The sequence below is a fragment of the Podarcis liolepis genome (genome assembly GCF_965112155.1).
Source record: "Podarcis liolepis genome assembly, chromosome: 11".
NCBI classification, from domain to species: Eukaryota; Metazoa; Chordata; class Lepidosauria; order Squamata; family Lacertidae; genus Podarcis; species Podarcis liolepis.
This window is the reverse complement of record NC_139565.1, coordinates 11,576,376-11,600,518: the sequence shown is the minus strand read 5'-3', so window position 1 is coordinate 11,600,518 and position 24,143 is coordinate 11,576,376. Positions and strand designations below refer to the sequence as shown.

The 24,143-nt window shown below is 47.1% G+C and overlaps 1 long non-coding RNA gene across 1 annotated transcript; it reads left to right on the top strand.

The window, feature by feature from the left end:
* The first annotated feature begins 1,741 nt into the window (after window positions 1-1,741).
* Window positions 1,742-14,389, top strand: LOC310688521. Its single transcript, XR_014517001.1, has 3 exons — window positions 1,742-1,910; window positions 2,440-2,861; window positions 14,280-14,389. It is a non-coding gene; the product is annotated as an uncharacterized lncRNA (long non-coding RNA).
* Window positions 14,390-24,143: the final 9,754 nt, after the last annotated feature.

Here is a 24,143-nt window from a genome sequence, read left to right as displayed (position 1 = left end):
AGCGATACCATAATATCCTAGGAACAATACTTTCTTTTTGCCTATCCAAATAGATTCATTGCATTCAATAATGCAATTAATTCAAGCACACATTGCTGCAATGTGTGGTTTCAGCACACTGGCTACATTGGGATGATGATAATCTCAGTTTAATAAGCCAAAATAGGAAGGAGCTTCTTGGCTCTGCATGCAGCCACTTCATCCCTCTCCTTGCGGGAGAAAATGAACACACCAGGAAATATTCAGTTGACTATAGTTTCTCATTATGTCCAAACTGGAAAACTATGGTTGAAAGGCTACTGAAGAAGCTGGGATACGAAGCCAAAGTTTAAAGTTGGCTTAATATCCTGGCTTGTGCAAAAGCCATTAATCTATAGTTTAGGGCAGGGGCCAGCAAACTTTTTCAGCAGGGGACTGGTCCACTGTCCCTCAGACCTTGTGGGGGGCCGGACTGTATTTTGAAAAAATAATAATGAATGAATTCCTATGCCCCACAGATAACCCAGAGATGCATTTTCAATAAAAGCACACATTCTACTCATGTAGAAACACACTGATTCCTGGACCACCTGCGGGCCGGATTTAGAAAGTGATTGGCCGGATCTGGCCCCCAGGCCTTAGTTTGCCTACCCATGGTTTAGGGGCTTTGTAGTGAGAGAGCGTCCTGCATAGTTCTGCCTTAGATCTCTGAAGATACTTTGGCTTACGTTGAGAAGGAGACATGGATTCAGCAGCAGATCTTAAAACCTCAGATTTCAGTGGTGCTCTGTGTGATGCAAAAATCTGGCACCCACCCGCCTCTCACCTTCTGCTGGATGTCAAAGTTTGGGTGCCTGCTATGCCCGGTGTGACCAAACTGGTTGTGCTCCCCTAGATCCACCTTTGATGGATTGTTCCCCAATCTCTTGTTGTTGTGTAGAAGCTGTCTCTGATGGCAACTGGCTGTCCACTGCATATTACCTGCAAGACTTTTGGCATGGCTCACATTGTTACTGGGCATGAGAAGGGCTACACCTCATGGCTGTGACCCTTGCAGTCAGTGAACTGAACAACCTTTATGCATTCTCTTGCAATCCTCAAAGACCCAAAGACAGTCAGGAAATGGGCTGGAAGCTGATAGACGTCAAAGTAGATGAGGATGTCCAATGACTACTGGGAAGTAGGTAAAAGGTAAAGGACCCCTGGACGGTTAAGTCCAGTCAAAGGTGACTGTGGGGTTGCAGCGCTCATCTTGCTTTCAGGCCGAGGGAGCCACCATTTGTCCACAGACAGCTTTCTGGGTTATGTGGCTAGCAGGACTAAACCGCTTCAGATGCAGCGGAACACTGTGACGGAAACCAGAATGCACAGAAACTCCATTTACCTTCCCGCCTCAGTGGTACCTGTTTATCTAGTTGCCCTGGTGTGCTTTTGAACTGCTAGGTTGGCAGGAGCTAGGACAGAGTGACAAGAGCTCACTCTGTTGCAGGGATTTGAACTGCCAATCTTCTGATTGGGAAGCCCAAGAGGCTCCATGATTTAGACCACAGCACCACCTGTGTCCTGAATAAATAAGCACACGATCACTGATAGGTCCACCCACCCATCTTCAAAGCAATGAAGATGATGCCTCCCCAGCTGTTGCCATTGGCTGTGGGTTTCTTGTGATGTCACAAAAGCCTTTGGCAACTGAGTGGGTATAAAGGCAGGCCAAGGGGAAAGCCCTTTTTTATTTCCAGCAGGACACACCTGGCATTGGATGTGACATTCAGCACTGCCCAGGTTTCTTCCGCTTGGAGGAGGCAAAGTGGTGAATGGAAGGAGGCAATCCTCTGGCAGTGGGATGCTAGGGAGCGATAATAAGGCAAGTCTGCTTGCTTGAAGGCTGCAGAGTCAATGCTGTCAAAGACTATGAGATGATTCTCACCCAGGTGAAAGCTTAGTACAATGTTTCATGTGTGTGATGTGTAATGTTTTAGCATTTTTTCTCTTGTGATTTTTATTAAAGTGCTAGAATTTATTTGCGAGCAGCCTTAGATAGGTTTCTATATCCTTAAAGGCCGGACAAATATATAATCATAATAAACACACGAAATAAATAACTATAGCTAACCAAGACTTCCCAACATGCATCCTAGCTTGCATAAAGGGAGGATCAAAGCTGCTATGTGTAGGACCATGGAGCTCATTCATATTGTTAAGCCAAGATATACATGTTGGCTTAACATCAGCATAGCAGAATTCTAAACTTTGCTAGAGAAGATCCATTGTTATTACTTTAGTGGCCTGCACATTTCTGCTTGTCAAACGTAAGGCGTTTTGTGGGCTATAAAGCTGAACAGAAGTGGGTGCTTGCTTTATTTCATGTTTATTTCCAGATAACGCCTAGTTGTGTATCTCTCTGGGAGATTTGCCAACTTCAAAGCAGTAGTAAAAACATTCCATAAAATATGTTTGCAGGATGACAAAGCAAAGGAAACTGTTAATCTACAAGGAAGTAACTCATAAATACTGAAGGGCTGAAACAATGGCACTCCTCTTGTAATATCCTATTTTACATAGTATTTCAAAAAGCAGCATGATGGGCTAGGCTAGGCTGCTGGGAAACTGAAATGAAGTTCTCAAGAACATTGTGGAAGATGGCGATATGCTGCTTCAAAAATGGCACCATGTAATGCTTGAGCTAAGGTTACATGGCATCTGTCAAAGATGGAAATGGAACAGAATTTTTCCTGGTATTCCAGTTGTTCTATTTGCAGTGCAATGGGTCTTATCCAATCTTCTTAGAATCGTAACTACAATCTTCTGAAAGATGTGCTCCTCAGATCCAACTGAACAGCAGAGGACCCAAGAAGCAAGGTGAAGCTTGGCATGAAACTCTAGTACGTCCTATCTCCTCGGTTACTTAGATCAAAGAACAAAAGAGCAGGGATGCTTCCAGACAGGTGTTTATGATGGAACAGTGCTCCTCACACACCTGAGCTTTTTGTGGCAGCTACAGGATGTTATTGGCATCAAAATGCTCCAATTTAAGCTAGATCAACTCTTTCTGGGAATACCCGGTAAGCACACAAATGAACAAACCTGTTTACAGTGACCTGCTTTCAGTATAATATAACCCATTCACAAATTAAGTCCCCCCCCCCAGCCCCATCCAGAAGCACCCCAAGAAGGATCTGGCTTTGCAACAAAGACTGGTCAGGCTGAATGCCAGACACACAGAAGGCTTACTCAATGATCTGACTGGTTATTATTTTGTGAAATTATGTCTTTGACTGTGATGTGATGGGGTGTTGCAGAAGCTGAATTCTCACATGCTGTCCCTGAAAGTGCAGTTTCAAAGCCAGCCTGGGGGCACTGCCTTGAGTGTCAACATTCACCTCTCCTGTTGAAAAGAGGAAAGTGAACAGGGAAAGGTTGGGCAACAGGGACAGGAAGGTGACTGGGCAGAGGCTGGGCCTGTGAAAGTTGTGTTGTTTGGAGGTCAAACTCTCCTTCAAGAAATCTGCAAGCACCCCCCCCCCATTTTTCTTCAAGTGACATGCAATTTCTGACTTTCTGACAATCAGTTCCACACTAGAGACTGCTAAATAATCCTGAGCAACACAAATGTGTTCCATCCTAATGATGATTATTGCACAATGTTTTGCCTATGAACAATTATATACATGAAATAACTCCCCTTATTAAATTTGGATTGGATGCTAATTAAGACTAATTTAGAAAGAAACTGTATGCAATTTGGGTGATCTCGGGGAAGGATTATAATCAATGTGAAGTTACATTTACTTTTAATTGCTGGAATTCTAGCGGGCTTTCTCATGCGCTATATTGCACCTAATTTGGCATACCCTAGATGATCTTCAGTGGGAGAAATTTGTATCAACTAAAAAATGTGCAACTGAGTGGCTAGGCATAAATGAAATTACTTGTAGCAGGACGTACCGTTTTCATTCTCCACTCCTGAGTCAATGTGGTTAATCCATGAATCCAGGATTATATACAGAGGGTTGAACACTTCCTCAAAACTGAGTTCTTTACCTTGGAATTGAATCTCCTTCTTATTAGGATCAGCCATTGTAAATCACAGAGTTTCCAGACCCTGTCACAGCAGTGACTGGCCTTTACGTTCAGTTGCTCTCTCCCCATCCCCCTTACAGATATTCAGCTGCGGTACGGTTAGGGTGTAGGTGTCAGGAGCGTCCTACACGCAAGTAGGCACCCAGCAGAGACACATGCCCGGCTGGCATGTTCTCTCCCTCCTGGTTGGTCATTTGGGAGACTAAAAGTCTTTCTGCAGCCCGAACATCACAGCGACTGATACCAAGAGGCATCAGCACACTTTAGGACTAGTAGGACTAGTAGCCAACATGGTGTAGTGGTTAAGAGTAGTGGACTTGTAATCTGGTGAACCGGGTTCGCTTTCCTGCTCCTCCACATGCAGCTGCTGGGTGACCTTGGGCCAGTCACACTTCTCTGAAGTCTCTCAGCCTCACTCGCCACACAGAGTGTTTGTTGTGGGGGAGGAAGGAAAAGAAGAATGTTAGCCGCTTTGAGACTCCTTAGGGTGGTGATAAAGCGGGATATCAAATCCAAACTCTTCTTCACTTCTTCTTCAGAGTGTTGGCAGTTCAAGTGACAGACTCAGTAGCGCAGCATTTTGGCTAAATTACGTTTATTTACATATACACACTCGGAGCATCGTAACTCAGCTCCTTCCTCTTCAGCATCACACAGCAAAGAGAGAGAACAAATGACAACATTCCTACATCACAGAAACACAGTAATAAAAACATCCTGTCTCCGTCACTTCCCACGATGTAGAATGAAAACATACACCGTCATGTGATAAAACCAATCCCATGACTGCAACACGGGGCAAGAATCCTAACAGTAGGGTTGTTGTTGTTGTTGTTGTGGAGTTGTTGCTCTTTTTGACATTGTTGAGGGCAGACTCTACCGTCAAAGCCTGTGCTTTGTTTATATGCCCGAAATGACCTGATGCTCAAACAGACATACATGAGTTGGGAGCACAGCTTGTGCTGAGATACTGCTTCTCTCACCATGCATGCTGGGAGAAAATTGCTTAAAACCACAGAGTGCAACAAGGCAAGGCAGGGGATAAGAGAGGTCTCATTCAGTTGCTCTGCATGCTTCCTTTCCTGTGAAGAGTGAATGGGGGCGGGGGACAAAAATATGTTTGGCTGGCCTGTCATGTCTAGTTTGGTCCTAAGTAGGGTGTGTTGCTTGGCCTTTAAAATCAGATACCTGGTTCCTATTTTTACAAAATATAGACTTCTATATACTGTACTTTTCCGTGTACAAGACGAGGGTTTTTAAAATTAAAAAATCATGTTAAAAATTGGGGCTCGTCTTATACACGGATAGTGCATAGGGGGGATGTGGGATTGGTTGTTGCTGCGAGCTGGAGATCGTCAGTGGCTATTAGGCGTGTTATTGGTGGCTGCGGCAAGGGCTGGTGTTGATTGGCTGAAGCTGCGGCAATTGGGCGGGTGATCGGCAAAAGCTCAACAACTCTGGGCCACTCCCCAAAAAAGCTCAGCAACTCTGGGCAATTTCCCCCCATTTTCTTAATTTTGAGTCCCCCAAAATAGGGGGCATCTTATACATGGGGGGCGTGCGTGTTATACACAAAAAATACAGTAGTTTTCCTGAGCGTTGAAAGAATTTCACATGCTTAGAAAGGTTTAAAATGTTATGGAAGGTAAGTCTGTATTATACCATTCTCTCTCGAGACAGATGGATAGCACGTCTTGCTATGCTTTCTTGCAACTCAAGTTTGAATGGCTACTGAGGAAAAGGAAATAAAGAAGTTTAATAGATGCTGGGCTGATCATAAACGGCCTTGATCTCTTGTTACGGGGTGATAGCTGTTACCTGGCCGCTCTTTTCGATTATCTTCCTAAATGCGTTCAGTCTTTCAGAAGTAATTTAGATGGCTGGCAAATTCTCTGTAGTCGAGCAATTGAGACAGCCGAGCATTCTGTTTGCCACGGCTTCAGTAAACTTAGCACAAAACATTCGCTGTGTGCATCTTGTAAATGGGCATGTGCCCCGTTCATAATGTCACACAGAGATATGCTAGGCTAGAAATGTCTTTGTCTGCCTTGTAATAATGCTGTGCCACACCCTGGCTAGCACAGCAAAGGGCAACAGCTGTGTATTTTTAAAGATTTTCAAGCTGGCATTGTCTTCGGCAGTTCGTGTGCTTAGTTTGCGTGTTGAGTTCCGCAGTGCCACCCCCCAAAAAAAATTCACACAGCACACGTTAATTTTTTGTTTAAGGTTTTTGGCATAATTTTGGCCACAACTTTATTTAAATACAGAAAATGTGAGTGGTTGCTTAGGCATTGGTTATGACTATGTCCTTGCCCCCCCAAGGACAGCGCTGGCACTTCCGGACACCACCGGAAGCCAGCGTGGGAAACAAGTATTGGGGAGAAATGAGGCTGGGTAAATGCAGTCCAACACCTCTCACCCTCATGTTCCGGTGGGGTCTTGCCCGGCCCAAGTCCGGCTCCACGGACAAGGACGAAAGGATGGCAAGCCCCTGGATTCCTTTAACGGAATTCCCATTCGCATCATTTGGAGGGATAGGCACCTTACCCCTCCAAGCACCAATTTAACCAATGCCTAACCGCCAACCTTACAAGTTGTGACGATTTGCTACGCAGTAGGCAAAAACCAAGTGGCAAGAGCCAATCAGCCAAATGGCAAAATTCCTACCAGGCCCCCGCTCAAAGGCGAACGACCCCATGACAGGCATAGCAAGGTCAAATGAACCCAAGAACCACCCTATAAAAGGGAGGGGGGGCGGGTGATCCGATGCAAAACGGCCAAGAGGAAGTCCCCTAGTCTAGCTCCTCAATTTATAGACTCTAAACCCCTCCTCCAATTTTGCAACACCCAAATTTCCCCAGCGACCCAATTAACCCTTTCATCTTGGGTTCCCAAAATTGCCTAGTCATGATGGTGGCCTGCTCCCCAACCGCAACACGTGCTCTCTGCTAGTGAGAACACGCTTTGCGTGTTGAGTTCCGCAGTGCCACCCCCCAAAAAAAATTCACACAGCACACGTTAATTTTTTGTTTAAGGTTTTTGGCATAATTTTGGCCACAACTTTATTTAAATACAGAAAATGTGAGTGGTTGCTTAGGCATTGGTTATGACTATGTCCTTGCCCCCCCAAGGACAGCGCTGGCACTTCCGGACACCACCGGAAGCCAGCGTGGGAAACAAGTATTGGGGAGAAATGAGGCTGGGTAAATGCAGTCCAACACCTCTCACCCTCATGTTCCGGTGGGGTCTTGCCCGGCCCAAGTCCGGCTCCACGGACAAGGACGAAAGGATGGCAAGCCCCTGGATTCCTTTAACGGAATTCCCATTCGCATCATTTGGAGGGATAGGCACCTTACCCCTCCAAGCACCAATTTAACCAATGCCTAACCGCCATGGAGCCCACGGCTCCCCGCCAAACCACTCACAGCCCCAGCCAAGACCTCAGCTTGGCCACCACCGCACCTAGCCAAGCTTCATTACCCGAAGCAGAAAGGTGCACGCCATCATCTCGGAATAAATCTGGCCTCTGAGAAGAAATCTCAGGATGAAAAATCACATCGCCGCCGAACTCCAAGACCTTTCTCGTCACTGCGGAGTTGATGCGGCCCCTGGCTCTCTCAATGGCGGCTGGGCAACGACTGCCCCTCCAAGCGCGCCGTTGTAGCAGCCTTGACCAAAAATTTTCGCTACTGGCATCAGAGCCCGCAGCGTCTCCAAGTCCGCTAAAATTGCAGCACGCAGGGAAAAACAGTCCGTAGAAACCAGGTCATTCTCACCCAGCTGCACCACAATGGCCGATGGGGGTCCTTCCCTTAGCAACTGTCTCCGGATCCGAGGCAGGAGCTCCGGCCAGCGCATTCCCCGTCTGGACAGCCAAGACAACTGAATATGTGGAGGAAGGCCAAGACCTGTACCCTTTTCCGACTGTCGTGCTGCTACACCAGCCCAGTGGATGATGCTGAGCCCCACCATCCAGATGCGGACAGCTGCTAAACCTGAGATAAATAAATAAATAAATAAAAAAACAATGTAAGAAACTATGTTAGCGAACATAACCTCTGAACGCACCCGATTTCCAGCGGCCCAAATCCTTTATTTTGGCGGCTGACAAGCCCCAGTGAGCTGCCGTCGAGGCAGCCCCAATCCTAAATGAATGGGGAGCAAAATCACCAGCTGTGCCGCCACAAGCCAGAATCGCCTTCCACATCACCTTCGAAATTGGTGCCTGCTAGGCATTGGTTCCCGACTAGCTGCACCCGACCTTAGCAGGGCAGCACTGATGACTGGGCCCCACCATATCGTCAGTACCAGCAAACATTGTGGGGGAGCAATGAATCCCAAGGCAATCGCATCCCGCCAGGTGTCGTTCCCCATAGGGGAAAGATGCACCCCATCTGCCCTAAAGGGGGCAACTGCCTTGAAAAAAAAAAATAGCAGGGTGCAATATTACAGAACCCACCTAAAGCAAGGACCTATTTTATTTGTTATTTTATTTACTTTATTTATTTTATTCTATTGTCCACCGCCTTATTAACATGCTTTCTGGCCTGCTCGGTGGTAGTTTGTCTAGGCATTGGTTCCTGACTAGCTGCACCTGACCTCGGCAGGGCAGCACTGACAACTGGGCCCCACCATATTGTCAGTACAAATAAACAGCGTGGGGGAGCAATGAACCAGGATCAGACTCAAGCTCACCCCCAAATGCTCCCAGGAACTCTTGCGTGGCCCTAGCCCTCGAAAGGGGGTGACAAAAGCATGGCGAATCCTTGGATTCCCTTGAATGGAATATCTTTGCACATTGGAGGGGACAGGTGCTCCAACCCCCCCTCCAGACCACCTTGAACCAATGCCTTAAATTATTTTGAGTCCAGGGAGAGCTGCCATCAACTCAATCCAAGCCCTCTTGCATGCAGGAATGCAAACTTATGCTGGAGGAAGACAGCAAACATTCTCGCCCAGCTGTACCACCAGCACTGTGGGAGGACCTGCACAGGTCACACCCGACCACACCAAAGGAAGGATCTCCTCCCAAGCATTCCCCATCTGGACATCCGGTATATGTTCACTTGGGCAGGAAGACTGAGATGGCGCCCCAGTCCAAACTCGTCAACATGCTTGCCAGCTTAGTGTACAATGCTGTGGCCCAAATGTGCACAGCTGCTCCTATGAAAAAAGGAAATAACAGACAAGCATCAGCACAGACATCATTGTGACACTTCCTGATATAACCCTTGTCAGCGTCAGACTTCCAATGACCCGTATTCACAATCCTGTCTACTGCCAGGCCCCCAGTGTGCAGCCTTTGCAGCAGCACCTAATCGTAAGGAATGAGGCGTGTTCAGTGGTAAGCAAGCCGCAGGCCGTAATAACTGGTGCACAACGTGAGCACATTGATGCCTGGCTAACAGGAACCCATTTTCATGCACTAGGAGCAGGCCAGCCCCCCAGGGAATGAAAAGCCAATTTTTTCGGGTATCCATAACCGTGCAAGGGCCCTCCTCATCTGTAATGGGAAGCCTGATTGTGGCACTCCTGCCCACTAAGTCTGTTTTTGGAGTTCCCAACTCTAATGACAAGCTCCAAAGGATGAGGAAAAGTCCTGAAGCAATAAGCCTCCAGACTCTCAGCCCCGTACTGGCTCCAACAACCATTTTCCAAACCCTCAGTGCGAAAATGCAATGGACTACTGAAAGGAGTCTTGCATTGATCTTAACCAGCAGACAAGTTTTAACTTGTTGCAGATACTGCATAGGTAAAATTGACCGACTTCCTGCCCACTGTCCTATGAGGTTGGAGCCTATTCCAACCTTCCAAGGCCCTGCGCACTACAAACTTTATGCAAGGGTCTCTGAAAATTAAAGCTTCAGAGTAACAGACATTGCAGCGGACTGAATTCTTATAGTTATAACAGCACGCCCAATCTGCAGCAGGTGGACCAAATACTGCAGGATCTGCTCAGAGGATGGGGGCCAATTCATCTGAATGGCCGAGGACTGCCAGCTTAAGGCTAAGAAATCCATCCTTCCCATAAGAGGTAAAAGCAGAAGGGGAAATGGAAGCTGTCGCTCTCTGTAATTACTAATTGTTGTCAAAATGCCACAGGTGGTCTGGAAAAGTCTGGCAATAGCTGAGTCTGGAGCCCAGGATCTGAAGCGCTTCATCTGAAAGTGGGATAGAGTGTCAGCGACATTGTTAGAGGATCCCGTAATTTGGAGAGTAGAAAGCACAATATTAAACCTTAAGCGGCGCAGCTCGAAAGTATGAGCAGGGCGGCAGAGGCTATGCTAGAGCGTGAGGACTGTTTTGCCAAGATGCTCACCACTACCTGGTTATCAAACCAAAAGCCGATCCGATGGTCACTGAACTCCTCGGGCCACATGTGAACTGCTACTACAATGGGGAAAACTCAAGAAAAGTTATGTCACATGATTGCCTCACCACACCGGGCTTGAGGCCATAGCTTTGCACACCAGCAGCCCTTGAATTAAAACCAAAGGGCAAAGATCCAGCAGCACCAGCATGAAAATCCCTGTGCGGGTTCAAGGTATCCTGCCATGGCGAACTACTATTGCATACATGCAGGAATTGCTACCATCGCCTGAATATCTGCCTTCACCACACTTGGTAGGCGTACACAAAGGTAAGGGGACCTCAGGCAGCCTGGCCTAGTGGGAAGATTAATTAAGTGACCCAGCAAGATCGGATCTGATGAAGCATCACTTGCTACAGAGGAAGTATTACAAAATAACTTCCTTCAAGGCAGACAGCTTCTCCATAGGCAAGTGGTATGTTGTAGCAACGATATCCAACTGGATCCCTAAATAAATGGGAATATGGGCAAAAGGTCTTGAGGTATTGCTTGCCAGCTTCCAGCCCCGCTTGGGCAGGGGGCATCTTGTGCTGCCATCATGATATGTAAATTTACAGGGCCGACGCTGGCCAGAACCCCTAAAGAAGTCCCGACAAAGCTGCCACCGAGCCAGCTTCCTTTTCAGACACACACTCTGTGCAATGCAAAACAAAACAAAACAAAAACAAAACACACACTCCGTGCAGTGCACACACTCTCCATGCAATGCAACTACACACTCCGTGCAATGCAACTACACACTCAGTGCAATGCAACTACACACTCCGTGCAATGCAAAAAACATGCTCTGTGCAATGCAACTACACACTCCGTGCAATGCACGCATAAACCCTCCGTGCAATGCAACTACACACTCCATTCAATGCAACTACACACTCCGTGCAATACAAAACACACTCCCTGCAATGCACATACTCCATGCAATGCAACTACATTCCATGCAATGCAACTACACACTCCGTGCACTGCACACACCCTCCGTTCAATGCAACTATGTACCCCGTGCAATGCACACACACTCTGTGCAATGCAAAAAAACACTCTCTGCAATGCAACTACACCCTCCATGCAATGCACACACCCTCCGTGCAATGCACACACCTTCCGTGCAATGCAACAACCCACTTCGTGCAATGCAGCAACCCACTTCGTACAATGCAACAACACACTTCGTGCAATACAACACACTTTGTGCAATGCAACTACACACTCCGTGCAACGCACACACACCCTCCATGCAATGCACACACCCTCCGTGCAATGCAACTGCAAATCTCTCACGCAATGCAATGCAATTGCAGCCCGTGCAGCGCCGTGCTCTGCAACGCACAGAGCAAACTGCAATGCAGGCACACAAAGGTGCTTTCTCCCAGTTGCATGTTTTAAACGTGGCGCCCGTTACATCCCTCGCAGTGAGGTAACCACCAAAAGGACCTAAGTGTCCAGGTAGAGCAATGGGGGAGCATGCAGCTGTCCCATACAGGGACCAATCCTGAAACCTAGGCATTACCGGCACTATGCGCTGACCCAGTGAAACCAAAGCTTCATGGACCACATGGGGACACTATTCAGGCTGGAAACGCTTCCAGGCCAACGAATTCTAGGGCAAACCCCTAGGATCACCTGCTAGGCCAGGCATAAATGTTTCCAGTGAAATAGCAGAGTTGAGGTAGCCCACAGCTTGTCCAGGTACCCCTGCTTGCCCTTTTAGAGGGAAGCACCCCTTCAAGAAACCCAAAGTTCTTCTATCACAAATGGGCCAAACTACCCAGCAACAGAATAGCCCAAAAGGAGCAGTTTGTTTTGTTTTGTTATGACAATGGCTAAGAGGGGGATATGAACCCTGTCTCCCGGGTCCTAGTCCTACACTTTAGCCACTAAGCCACAATGGCTCATCTCTAAAATGGCAGTCGCCACTATCAGGGCAAAACAAACTTAAAGAAAATAAACTCATTCAGAAACAGCATAGTTCAAGAGCATATACAGAGTGCTCATAGTCCTTGGAGGCACAGGGAGCCTCTGGGGCCCTCTGTCTGCCTCAGATATACATTAGCAGCAACTGGGCCTGCAAGCAGATACATTCCTATAGCGAGCAATGTCATAACAATATTAAAGGAACTCAAATTAGTGCTCCCACCCAAGGCTAGCTTAAAATTTGGCCAACAGCGCTGCACACACTAAAATAAAGCCAATCTCCGGGGATACTATAAATGAAAGTGATACCAGCTAATCTGGGAACAGCCCTGACTAGAGAAATGGGGGAAACCTTTTTGCGAAAGAAAGCCCCTAACGGGGGCTCTCTCTCCCTATTGGGAAAGGCAAGCCACAGATACAGGGAGAATCTTCCCACAGGGCAGGGTAAGGGGTGGGGTGGGGTGGGAAATCGAACAGGAAAAGGGGGGAATTAAATTATTTAAGGGACTAGAGAGGATTAAAAAGAAAGGGGAGATAAAGAAATAAAGAAATGTAACCAGACAATGAGAAGATTGTCCAAGTGCTCCATGTGATCCGATGCAAAACGGCCAAGAGGAAGTCCCCTAGTCTAGCTCCTCAATTTATAGACTCTAAACCCCTCCTCCAATTTTGCAACACCCAAATTTCCCCAGCGACCCAATTAACCCTTTCATCTTGGGTTCCCAAAATTGCCTAGTCATGATGGTGGCCTGCTCCCCAACCGCAACACGTGCTCTCTGCTAGTGAGAACACGCTTTGTCTGATGACAGTTGGTGACCCGACCGTCACCCGTGACAGGTAGTCTTTTGATATATGAAGTGTTTCTTTGCGTGTGTTCATTTTGCAGTTTGCACAACTTTATTTACTGCATCTCAGCTGTAAACACACAAGATGGACTTCTACAAAAAACAATGGAGAGGACAGAGAGTTCAGACCGTGTTCAAAAAATTCTGAAAAAGAGAGGGACTTTGTTCAGAAAGAGGAGGAGATTCATGGCCATCTCTCTCTTACAGCCCATTGCCCCAGATCTATTGATGATTTATTTGAAACTATCCAGAAACCTCCTTTGTTTCAATGGTACTAGATTTTGAACAACTGACTCTCACATGTAGGCATTTTATAAATTGCATCCTGTCTGCAAATTCTGTACGCACATTGAAGGTCAATTAGTTTGTGTATTCGGCCACAAATGTAACGGAACACAGTGAAGTTCTCTTGATTATTTGGTTTTGTATATGGTTTTGGATAACAGGTTTTTACCATTAGAGGGTGCTAAAGACTTTCCACAGATTAAACAAAAATCTTTATGTAAATGTGGATGTGTTAAATACCACATATATATCTGAAAACAATTACATTAAGGTATTCTAGTAAATCAACACGTGCCAGGAAATTTTCAATGCAGCCACCTCAGCTTTTTACTCATTGAAATGTAGGAGAAATCTTTCAGCGGGAACTGATTCATTTATGACTGCTAATGCAAAAGGTTGCAATTCAACATGGCCTGCATAGCTGGAACCCACAAGACCCACAGTATGGTCAAAGCTGGATTAACTGCCTGAGGAAATGCCTGCTTGATATCTGTGTTTACTGAACAATTTGTGGCTAAAACTTAAAAGAAGACCAAAGCAATGTTATGTTATCAGAAACAACTGACTTTTAGTCCATTGAGGGAGAAATCCTTGTATCAAAATATATGTTTATTTGAAAAATGTGCCTATTTGGAGAAACTCCCCCCCCCCACCTGTGAGATCTTGTTTTTGCCAAGAAAATGTTCAAATTACATTCAAATGATGTGTTTGTCATAGAATCTCTCTCTCTCTCTCTCTCTCTCTCTCTCTCTCTCTCTCTCTCTCTCTCTCTCCTCTCTCTCTCTCTCTCTCACACACACACACAGCTTTATTGTGGTCCATAAACCCAAGATGATAGAATCATCGAATTGTGCCTCCACTCCACAGGGACCTCACCTGTTCTCCAAGAATTCTCAAAGATTATACACAGAGGCTCTGAGATTACATTTGCAAGCTCCTTTACAACTTCTGGGTGCAGCTCATCTGGAGATGTGAATTTATTTAAAGTAGCAAGCTGTTCCCTTACCACCTCAGCTCCCTTCTTGCATCATTTACAGTGGTACCTCGGGTTACATACGCTTCAGGTTACATACGCTTCAGGTTACAGACTCTGCTAACCCAGAAATAGTACCTCGGATTAAGAACTTTGCTTCAGGATGAGAAGAGAAATCGTGCTCCGACGGCGCAACAGCAGCAGGAGGCCCCATTAGCTAAAGTGGTGCTTCAGGTTAAGAACAGTTTCAGGTTAAGAATGGATCTCCGGAACAAAGTAAGTACTTAACCCGAGGTACCACTGTATTCTGTTATCGTCAGGTTGGGCACTGCTTTCCTTTTGGGTGAAGACAGAGGCAAAGGCTGGATATAGACACTTCAAAGAAGCGTCTCAGGAAAACACGCTGCAAACTTTGTATGAGAAATTGGCTTGGCAAAAATGGAACTCCACAGAGCCATTCGGTGCCACAGTGTTATAATGCATATACAATGCATATAAAGCACTTTTTCTTTGCCAATGTAGCTGAGTTCAAAGTTGGTCTTGAGCAGTTTTCCCTGTCCCCCAGTTGCATTTCTCCCCAATTAAAATATTCTCTGTGCAGAGGACCTACTATTTGCTTGTTCTCCCTCTGCCTTTAAGCACAGCCAAAGAAACCTTCATTCATTTACCGTATTTTGCGCCCCATAAGACGCACTTTTTCCTCTCCAAAAATGAAGAGGAAATCGGGGGTGCGTCTTATGGGGCGAATGCCTGCAAGCCTCGCGCCCTCGGCAGGAGGTCCCACCGGGTGCGCGAGGCTTGGGGCGGCAGCCTGTCGCCCGAAGCACGGGGAGCCCTCGGGAGGGCTCCCCCTGCTTCGGGCGAGTGTCTGCAAGCCTCGCGCACCCGGCAGGAGGTCCCACCGGGTGCGCGAGGCTTGGGGCGGCAGCGGACTTCTAGCTTCTAGGTGCGCGCAAGCAGTCCGCTGCCGCCCAAAGCCTGGGGCACCCGGCAGGGGGTGCGCGAGGCTTGGGGCGGCAGCGGACTGCTTGCGCGCACCTAGAAGCTAGCAGTCCGCTGCCGCCCCAAGCCTGGCGCACCTGGCAGGAGGTCCCACCGGGTGCGCCAGGCTTGGGACGGCAGCGGACTGCTAGCTTCTAGGTGCGCGCAAGCAGTCCGCTGCCGCCCCAAGCCTGGCGCACCCGGCAGGGGGTGCGCGAGGCTTGGGGCGGCAGCGGACTGCTTGTGCGCACCTAGAAGCTAGCAGTCCGCTGCCGCCCCAAGCCTGGCGCACCCGCAGGAGGTCCCACCGGGTGCGCCAGGCTTGGGGCGGCAGCGGACTGCTAGCTTCTAGGTGCGCGCAAGCAGTCCACTGCCGCCCCAAGCCTGGCGCACCCGGCAGGGGATGCGCGAGGCTTGGGGCGGCAGCGGACTGCTTGCGCGCACCTAGAAGCTAGCAGTCCGCTGCCGCCCCAAGCCTGGCGCACCCGCAGGAGGTCCCACCGGGTGCGCCAGGCTTGGGGCGGCAGCGGACAGCTAGCTTCTAGGTGCGCGCAAGCAGTCCGCTGCCGCCCCAAGCCTGGCGCACCCGGCATGGGGTGCGCGAGGCTTGGGGCGGCAGCGGACTGCTTGCGCGCACCTAGAAGCTAGCAGTCCGCTGCCGCCCCAAGCCTGGCGCACCCGGCAGGAGGTCCCACCGGGTGCGCCAGGCTTGGGGCGGCAGCGGACTGCTAGCTTCTAGGTGCACGCAAGCAGTCCGCTGCCGCCCCAAGCCTGGCGCACCCGGCAGGGGATGCGCGAGGCTTGGGGCGGCAGCGGACTGCTTGCGCGCACCTAGAAGCTAGCAGTCCGCTGCCGCCCCAAGCCTGGCGCACCCGCAGGAGGTCCCACCGGGTGCGCCAGGCTTGGGGCGGCAGCGGACTGCTAGCTTCTAGGTGCGCGCAAGCAGTCCGCTGCCGCCCCAAGCCTGGCGCACCCGGCAGGGGGTGCGAGGCTTGGGGCGGCAGCGGACTGCTTGCGCGCACCTAGAAGCTAGCAGTCCGCTGCCGCCCCAAGCCTGGCGCACCCGGCAGGAGGTCCCACCGGGTGCGCCAGGCTTGGGGCGGCAGCGGACTGCTAGCTTCTAGGTGCACGCAAGCAGTCCGCTGCCGCCCCAAGCCTGGCGCACCCGGTGGGACCTCCTGCCAGGTGCGCCAGGCTTGGGGCGGCAGCGGACTGCTTGCGCGCACCTAGAAGCTAGCAGTCCGCTGCCGCCCCAAGCCTGGCGCACCCGGCAGGAGGTCCCACCGGGTGCGCCAGGCTTGGGGCGGCAGCGGACTGCTAGCTTCTAGGTGCGCGCAAGCAGTCCGCTGCCGCCCCAAGCCTCGCGCACCCGGCGGGACCTCCTGCCGGGTGCGCCAGGCTTGGGGCGGCAGCGGACTGCTTGCGCGCACCTAGAAGCTTGGGGCGCACTGAGCTCAGCACGCCCCAAGCTCCTGGTATAGCGCAGCGATCCGCTAGCCCTGGGAGAGCCCCGCGGCTCTCCCAGGGCTAGCGGACTGCTTGCCGGCACGCAGAAGCTTGGGGCGCGCTGACCTCAGCTTGCCCCAAGCTTCTGGATTAGCGCAGGAGTCCGCTAGCCCTGGGAGAGGCGCCCGGCTCTCCCACGCTAGCGGAGACCTTGCCTGCACGCAGAAGCTTGGGGCGCGCTGAGCTCCGCACGCCCCAAGCTCCTGGTGTAGTGCAGCGCACCTGGGGGGGAAATAAAATTTTTTTCCTTTATTTCCCCCCCCCAAAATCTAGGTGCGTCTTATGGGCCGGTGCGTCTTATGGGGCGAAAAATACGGTATTCATTCATTCATACATACATACATACTGTATTTTTCTCTCTATAAGATGCACCCGACCATAAGATGCACCTAGTTTTTAGAGGAGGAAAACAAGAAAAAAAAAATTCTGAATCAAATGTTGTTGAAGAGGCTGTGCAGCCATCCCTCTTGTTGTTCTGGCTTCAGCGATAGCTGCGCAGCCTGCATTCGCTTCATAAGACGCACACACATTTCCCCTTACTTTTTAGGAGGGAAAAAGTGCATCTTATAGAGCGAAAAATATGGTACATACATACATCTCTTGCAAGCCTAAACTCATTCTGAGTTTTGGACCACCTGATCTCCCTGTAACTGTTGACAACTAAGGTAGCAATGGGAGGAAATTGTTTCAGTTCATATTTAAAGGCAAACCTACCCATTTTGCACTTTCAGTAACAAGATGTGAACCGAAACACTGTCGTCCTTTGAATTTTGCAGTTCTCATAATTTTGCAGTTCAGTTTCTCTGGCTGAGCAATGAACACAGAGAAAATAACATTTTAAAATGCACTTTATTAGAGAACATAGTTTTGCAGAAATGTGTATAATTAGATAAATTCACAACCTAATTCCAACATGGCCTGCAAAGGGAAAGGTTTTGTTGCTCAAAGGAACAATCTATTTGATCATTCATTCCAGTTTCTTTAAAGTTCATTTAGCTAAGTTTTAAAATAACATTTAATGGGGTGTAGCATTGTTTTTACAGCCAGAATGATCATAATCCGTGAACATATGTTGTTTACATTATCCCTCTGGTCTTTACTTGGTAATAGTAAAGTAATTTGTGTGAAGTGTTAAATTGCCTGATGTAATTGAATCAATCGTCCTTGTGTGGACATGCCTGGCTGTGGCTGCAGGGCCTGATCACTTCCCAGGATTAGAACAAATGAAGTGGGCTTCTATTCACGGACTGCTGTGACAATCAGGATTTATTAACACGAAAGCTCTTATGCACAGGTGCTTACAGAGACATGCAGCTAAGAAAGTGGTCACAATAATGGTTATTTATCAAATACTAAAGGCTGGTGATTTATCAGATACCAACAATTAAAGCTGGTCTTAGTTGTTTATGCATACGTACCAGAGAAATCAGCAAAACTTAAAATCACAACTGATAGCACCCCAATTTGCAAGAAATTTAATCTACACTTTTAGGCACCCTACACTTTAATCTACACTCACTTTGGGCAGTCACTTTCTTTCAGATAATAATAATAATAGAAATAAATGGATAGATAGATAGATAGATGATAGATAGATAGATAGATAGATAGATAGATAGATAGATAGATAGATAGATAGCTAATACCCCACGCATCTGGCTGGGCTTCCCCAGCCACTCTGGGTGACTCCCAGCAGAATATTAAAAGCACAATAAAACATCAAACATTAAAAACTTCCCTAAACAGGGCTGCCTTCAGATGTCTTCTAAAAGTCAGATAATTGTTTATCTCCTTGGCATCTGATGGGAGGGCATTCCACAGGGCGGGTGCCACTACCAAGAAGGCCCTCTGCTTGGTTCCTTGTAACCTCACTTCTCACAGTGAGGAAACCACAAGAAGATGCTCAGAGCTGGACCTCAGTGTCCAGGCTGAATGATGGGGGTGGAGACGCTCCTTCAGGTATATTAGCCTACCAGACCCTCCAAGTGTCCCTATTTCCCAGCGACTGTCCCAGATTTACAGAAGCCGTCCCAGTTTCTGATTTGATCCCAGAATGTTCTGCTTTCCCTTAGGATGTCCCTATTTTCATCAGAGATATGTTGGAAGGTTTGGAATTATGTGACCTCTGAGCCAAGGAGATAAGTAACTATGCAGCCTTTAGAAGACATCTGAAGGCAGCCCTGTTTAGGGAATTTTTTTTAATGTTCTGTTCTGTTTTTATTGAAACCACTTTGAGATTTGAGGGATTCATAGATAAAATTAACTATTCATCATTGTCATCATCAAGTGTTTGGGTGAAAATAAATGTTTTCACCAGACATAAAGAAGACATTGCCATGAGTGTCAGGTGTACAGAACAGGGAATGTGTCTGAAATTGGGTTGCCATCACAGAGAAGGCCTGTCTCCTAGTCATGATCAACCTAGCCTCAGCAGGCGAGGGAATCCAGAAGAGGTTCTCATAAAATTATCCATCTCCAGGGGCACAACCTGTAGAGTAAGCACTCCTTGGGAGTAAGCACTCCTTGGGAGCCTTTCTGTGCTTAGAAAGTCTCACTATGACACAGCCGGAGAATCGCTGATTGAAAAATAGAAGAAATTTTGCTCAAGGCAGAAATTTCCTACAGTGGAGTCTTGAAGAGGTCAAAGCATGTTTTAGAAGTGGTGCTTATGGCGGGATGCATTTGGCTTTCTTGCAGAGATTTACTTCGTAAATAGGGATGTGTGTGGTGCTGTGGTCTAAACCACTGAGCCTCTTGGGCTTGCCGATCAGAAGCTCAGCGGTTCGAATCCCTGTGACGGGGTGAGCTCCTGTTGCTGTCCCAGCTCCTGCCAACCTAGCAGTTCGAAAGCACACCAGTGCAAGTAGATAAATAGGTACCACTATAGCAGGAAGGTAAACAGCGTTTCTGTGTGCTCTGGTTTCCGTCATAGTGTCCCGTTGTGCCAGAAGCTGTTTAGTCCTGCTGGCCACATGACCCAGAAAGCTGTCTGTGGACAAACGCTGGCTCCCTCGGCCCGAAAGCAAGATGAGCACCACAAGCCCATAGTCGCCTTTGACTGGATTTAACTGTCCAGGGGTTCTTTATCTTTTTTACTTCGTAAATACTGAGTCTATTCAACTTTGGAAGGGTTCAGCCCTCCAAATAATTTTTTACTGTCCAATAACCCCATGACTCGAAAATTCCAATCATTCCAACTCAATCATTTCGTAAAAACAACAGGACCCCCCTCCCCCCACCCTGTTTACACCCCTGTGTTTTTGGCCCATTGTGAACGATAAGTTGCAGAGATCTGGGTGGAAAGAGGTGAAATCGCAGCTAATGGCTTTTCTGCATGAATGGTCACACTTCAAGTTTCCACACTGAAGGTCTCATTTTACAAAGTTTCTCTCAGGTTTTTTAGGAGATCATCGGAAAGATCTGAGCTGGCAGTTTTTACTTGTATTGAAAGGAATAGATACATTCCCCCCTCAAAAAGGTGATTGCACAGCAGTCATGCCACAGAATTTCATGCCGTATAGTTTTATACACCAGCTAAACATATTGTTTAAGAAAAGGAACTATGCACTGAGGCAGAATATATTAACTGAGAAGGAAAGGGTGGCATTCGATTCTGATGTCACACGAGTCAAAGGAGGAAACTCAGTTGGCTTCAGCAAAGGCAACTTTTGAAAATAAAATAGTGTTATTGGATTTCAGGTTTATAAATGCACACAAGTTTTATACGTGTGTGTTGGGGTGTATTCGGCGACTGAAAAGAGTTTAAGCTTTAACAACTGTAGAATTTTACTTCCTCAAGGAATAAGTAACTGAGAGGGGGGAAACCCCAAACACTCTTCCCCCACCTCAGCTGCAACGTTATCAGGTTGAGCAAGCCAAATTATCAGAAAGCAGCATAATATAAAAAAGATAAAGGTAAAGGACCCCTGACAGTTAAGTCCAGTCACAAACGACTCTGAGGTTGTGGCGCTCATCTCGCTTTACAGGCCAAGGAAGCTGGCGTTTGTCCACAGAAAGTTTTTCTGGGTCGTGTGGCCAGTATGACCAAGCCGCTTCTGGCGCAATGGAAAACTGAAACTAGAGCAGCGCATGGAAAGGCTGTTTACTTTCCCGCTGGAGCGGTACCTATTTATCTACTTAGACTTTTTTTTGGCATGCTTTCGAACTGCTAGGTTGGCAGGAGCTGGGACCGAGCAAGCCAAAATATCAGAAAGCAGCATAATATACAGCAGGGTAAATTCTGCTAGTTAACCCCTGTTCCAAACTCCTTTCAATTGTATTCCTTTGAGTAGAACTGCATAGGCTTGTACTGCAAGTCGTGTAATCTTTGAAGGGGCTGCTTTTTACAAAAGTACAGTGGTACCTTGGTTTGCATACGTCTTGGTTTGCATACGTTCTGGATTACAAACACATCAAACCTGGAAGTGCATGTCCCGGTTTTCAACCTTTTTTTTGGATGACAACCCATTTTTTTGGATCACGGACAAAATTTTTTGGGAGGCGCCATTGGTGAAAGCGCATCTTGGGTTATAACCGGTTTTGGTTTACAAACGGACCTCCGGAATGGATTATGGTTGTAAACCAAAGTACCACTGTATAGAAGTTCTGTATTGGATCTTCAGAAGAGAAAACATTCAAAGATGCATTAACCATAAGGAGCAGATTCTCTCACTGCCTCTTCCTCCAATGCTTTTTTTTGGTCAACCATACTTTCGTCACCAGCTTCCTCTCCTGCACTGCCAAAGGGCAGCTGTGGTTTGGAGGCCACACATTTTATTCATGCACAAGAATGAAGGAAAACAACTCCCACAGCTAGTCCGCAGAACTCATAATATGCAGGACATTATTATTAAACAACACATTACAAAGTAAGCCTAAAAGCAGCCTAAGTATCTTAGTCTAGTAACAGATATACCTTCATAAAGGAACATTAAGACTAAGAGGGCAAAGCTAAGCACTCCAGCTGCACTGTGCTGGTCCCACCAGTGTGTTCAATTCATTCTTGCGGGATGCCAGGCAAAGTTAGCCTGCAGAAAGCCCAGTTCCCAAAACTGGTTTCTATAAAGTCCATCAAGGCATGAAACGGCACATTACCCCGAACTTAAGCTAAGCATAAGGCTACCAGGCAAAACCCAACTGCTCACTTCCCTCTCGTTGTTCAGACTCTTGGTCTGATACACTGCAGCATCTCCATCAACTCTGGGTCTTGCCTCTAAGTTTTTCAGGGTGTCTTTGCTTCCATTGCCTGGCTCCCTGACTCTTCTGACCATACACAAATGATTTGTATGTTCCTGGCCCTGGCATTCCTTCTACATTCCTGGAAGGAAAAGGAGTACTACAGTAGATGGCAGGCAGTTGCTCATGACTTTGAACTCAAAGTAACCGTGTGTGCCAGGCTCTCAACCTATCTATAAAAGATAACCAGTTGTCTAGTTTCAGTCCTTAATCCTCCCTATTGCTCCTCATACTTCACCAGCATGTGACATTCTTCTGTTTTCTACTGAATGAGCCCAACCTTCAATCCATCTTCTCCCCTTTCCTACTTTCTTGTTCACTGTCCCTCATCTCTGCCTGCTCCAAAACCCTCTCTCCTCCACTTCTCCCACCTTCATTGGTCTCTCCCCAAATTCTCTTCTTCATAACTGCACCCTGTTCTTCCTCTCCTCTGTGCTGAACATCATCCTGACTTGCTCTCCATCCCTGTGTGTTGTTTCCCCCTAACAACAGACTTCCCCAGGAGCCAATCTTCATGAAAGGGGAGCCTTGTGTCAGCCACTGACAAGAGTCTTCTCAGTGATGCCGCCTCCTTTCCCTGTGATTGGCTCTAGTGTTACACACAAAGTTCAGAAAAGGACTGACTTCCAACTGTTTCTTTTAAATCCACTCACCATATACTTAGATACTTTTGAAAAGGCATATAATTCATAAATAGCGGAATCTTAGCTCGTTTTGTGTGAACAGATGTCCCCCCCAGCCTTCCACCTTGGATGGATGTCAGCACACTGTCAAAAAATGCCATTGCTGAATAAGTCAGTGGTTATTTTTGCATGTGTGGCGGTTTTTCACAATTTCCACTGTAATATTTTTCCATGAAAAAATATGCTGTGTTGCAAGTGTTCTAAGGTTGGCACTTCAGAATACTTTCAAATGGCGTGAAAGCAGACACTTGGTCCTTCAATTTTATTTTTAAAATGATCATTCCTCCACTGTTTGGCCACTGTGGGAGCAGCAGGTTGAACTACACACACACACACACACACACACACACACACACACACACACGTGTGTGTGTGTGTGTGTGTTTTAACATATCATTTTCAACAGTAATTAAACATACTTTTACATCTTATTCAATTTTTTTGACTTCCATCAGTCCTGTCTGAAAATTTTCCAATCTAATCTCTTAGTATGCATTTCTTATTTTCCCTCTTACATTTCAAACTCATAAACAGTATCTCTATCTTTTCCTACTTTGTAACACTTCGTATATTTCTCCTTACAAAACTTCTTGTAGTCCTACTAGCGTAATTTGTTGATTACAGTTGCTCTTCAAATAATTTGTATACTTCTTCCAATCTTCTGTAAATCTCTGGTCCCTCAGGTATCAAATCCTTCCTGTCATTTTGTCCAATTCTTCATAGTCCATTAATTTCGTCTGCCATTCTTCTTTCGTCAGAATTTCTTCTTGCTTCCATTTCTGAGCTAACAATACTCTTGCTGCCGGTTCCTTTTACATTCTTACATCCGCCTGGTTTCATGTTTGAACAAAAAGTGAAGGAACTGGTGATCTGATCCAGAAGTACAATATAAATGGGGAAACAAAACACGAGCTTGTCAAAGCTTCTGTGAGACAATGGTCAATAAATATAGGACATAATATAGATTTGAATCTCTGGGAAAAACTTTGGAAGAGCAATCTGAAGTTTGCAGCATGTTATTCCTTGAAGGAGAATTACATAAAAATGATTTACAGATGGTATTTAACTGCGAGTAGATGTACAAGACTGAATCAGATAAGTGCTGGAGATGCAATAAGGTTGAGGGTACGTTCTATCATACGTTGTGGACCTGTAAAAGGGCAAAAGAGTATTGGGAACAATTTATAATGAATTGAAAAAAATGTTTAAAAGTACTTCCCCCAAAAAACCATAGTCCTTTTTGTTGGGGATAATTCAGATGGGAATTCCCAGGTGTCAAAAAAGGTTATTTC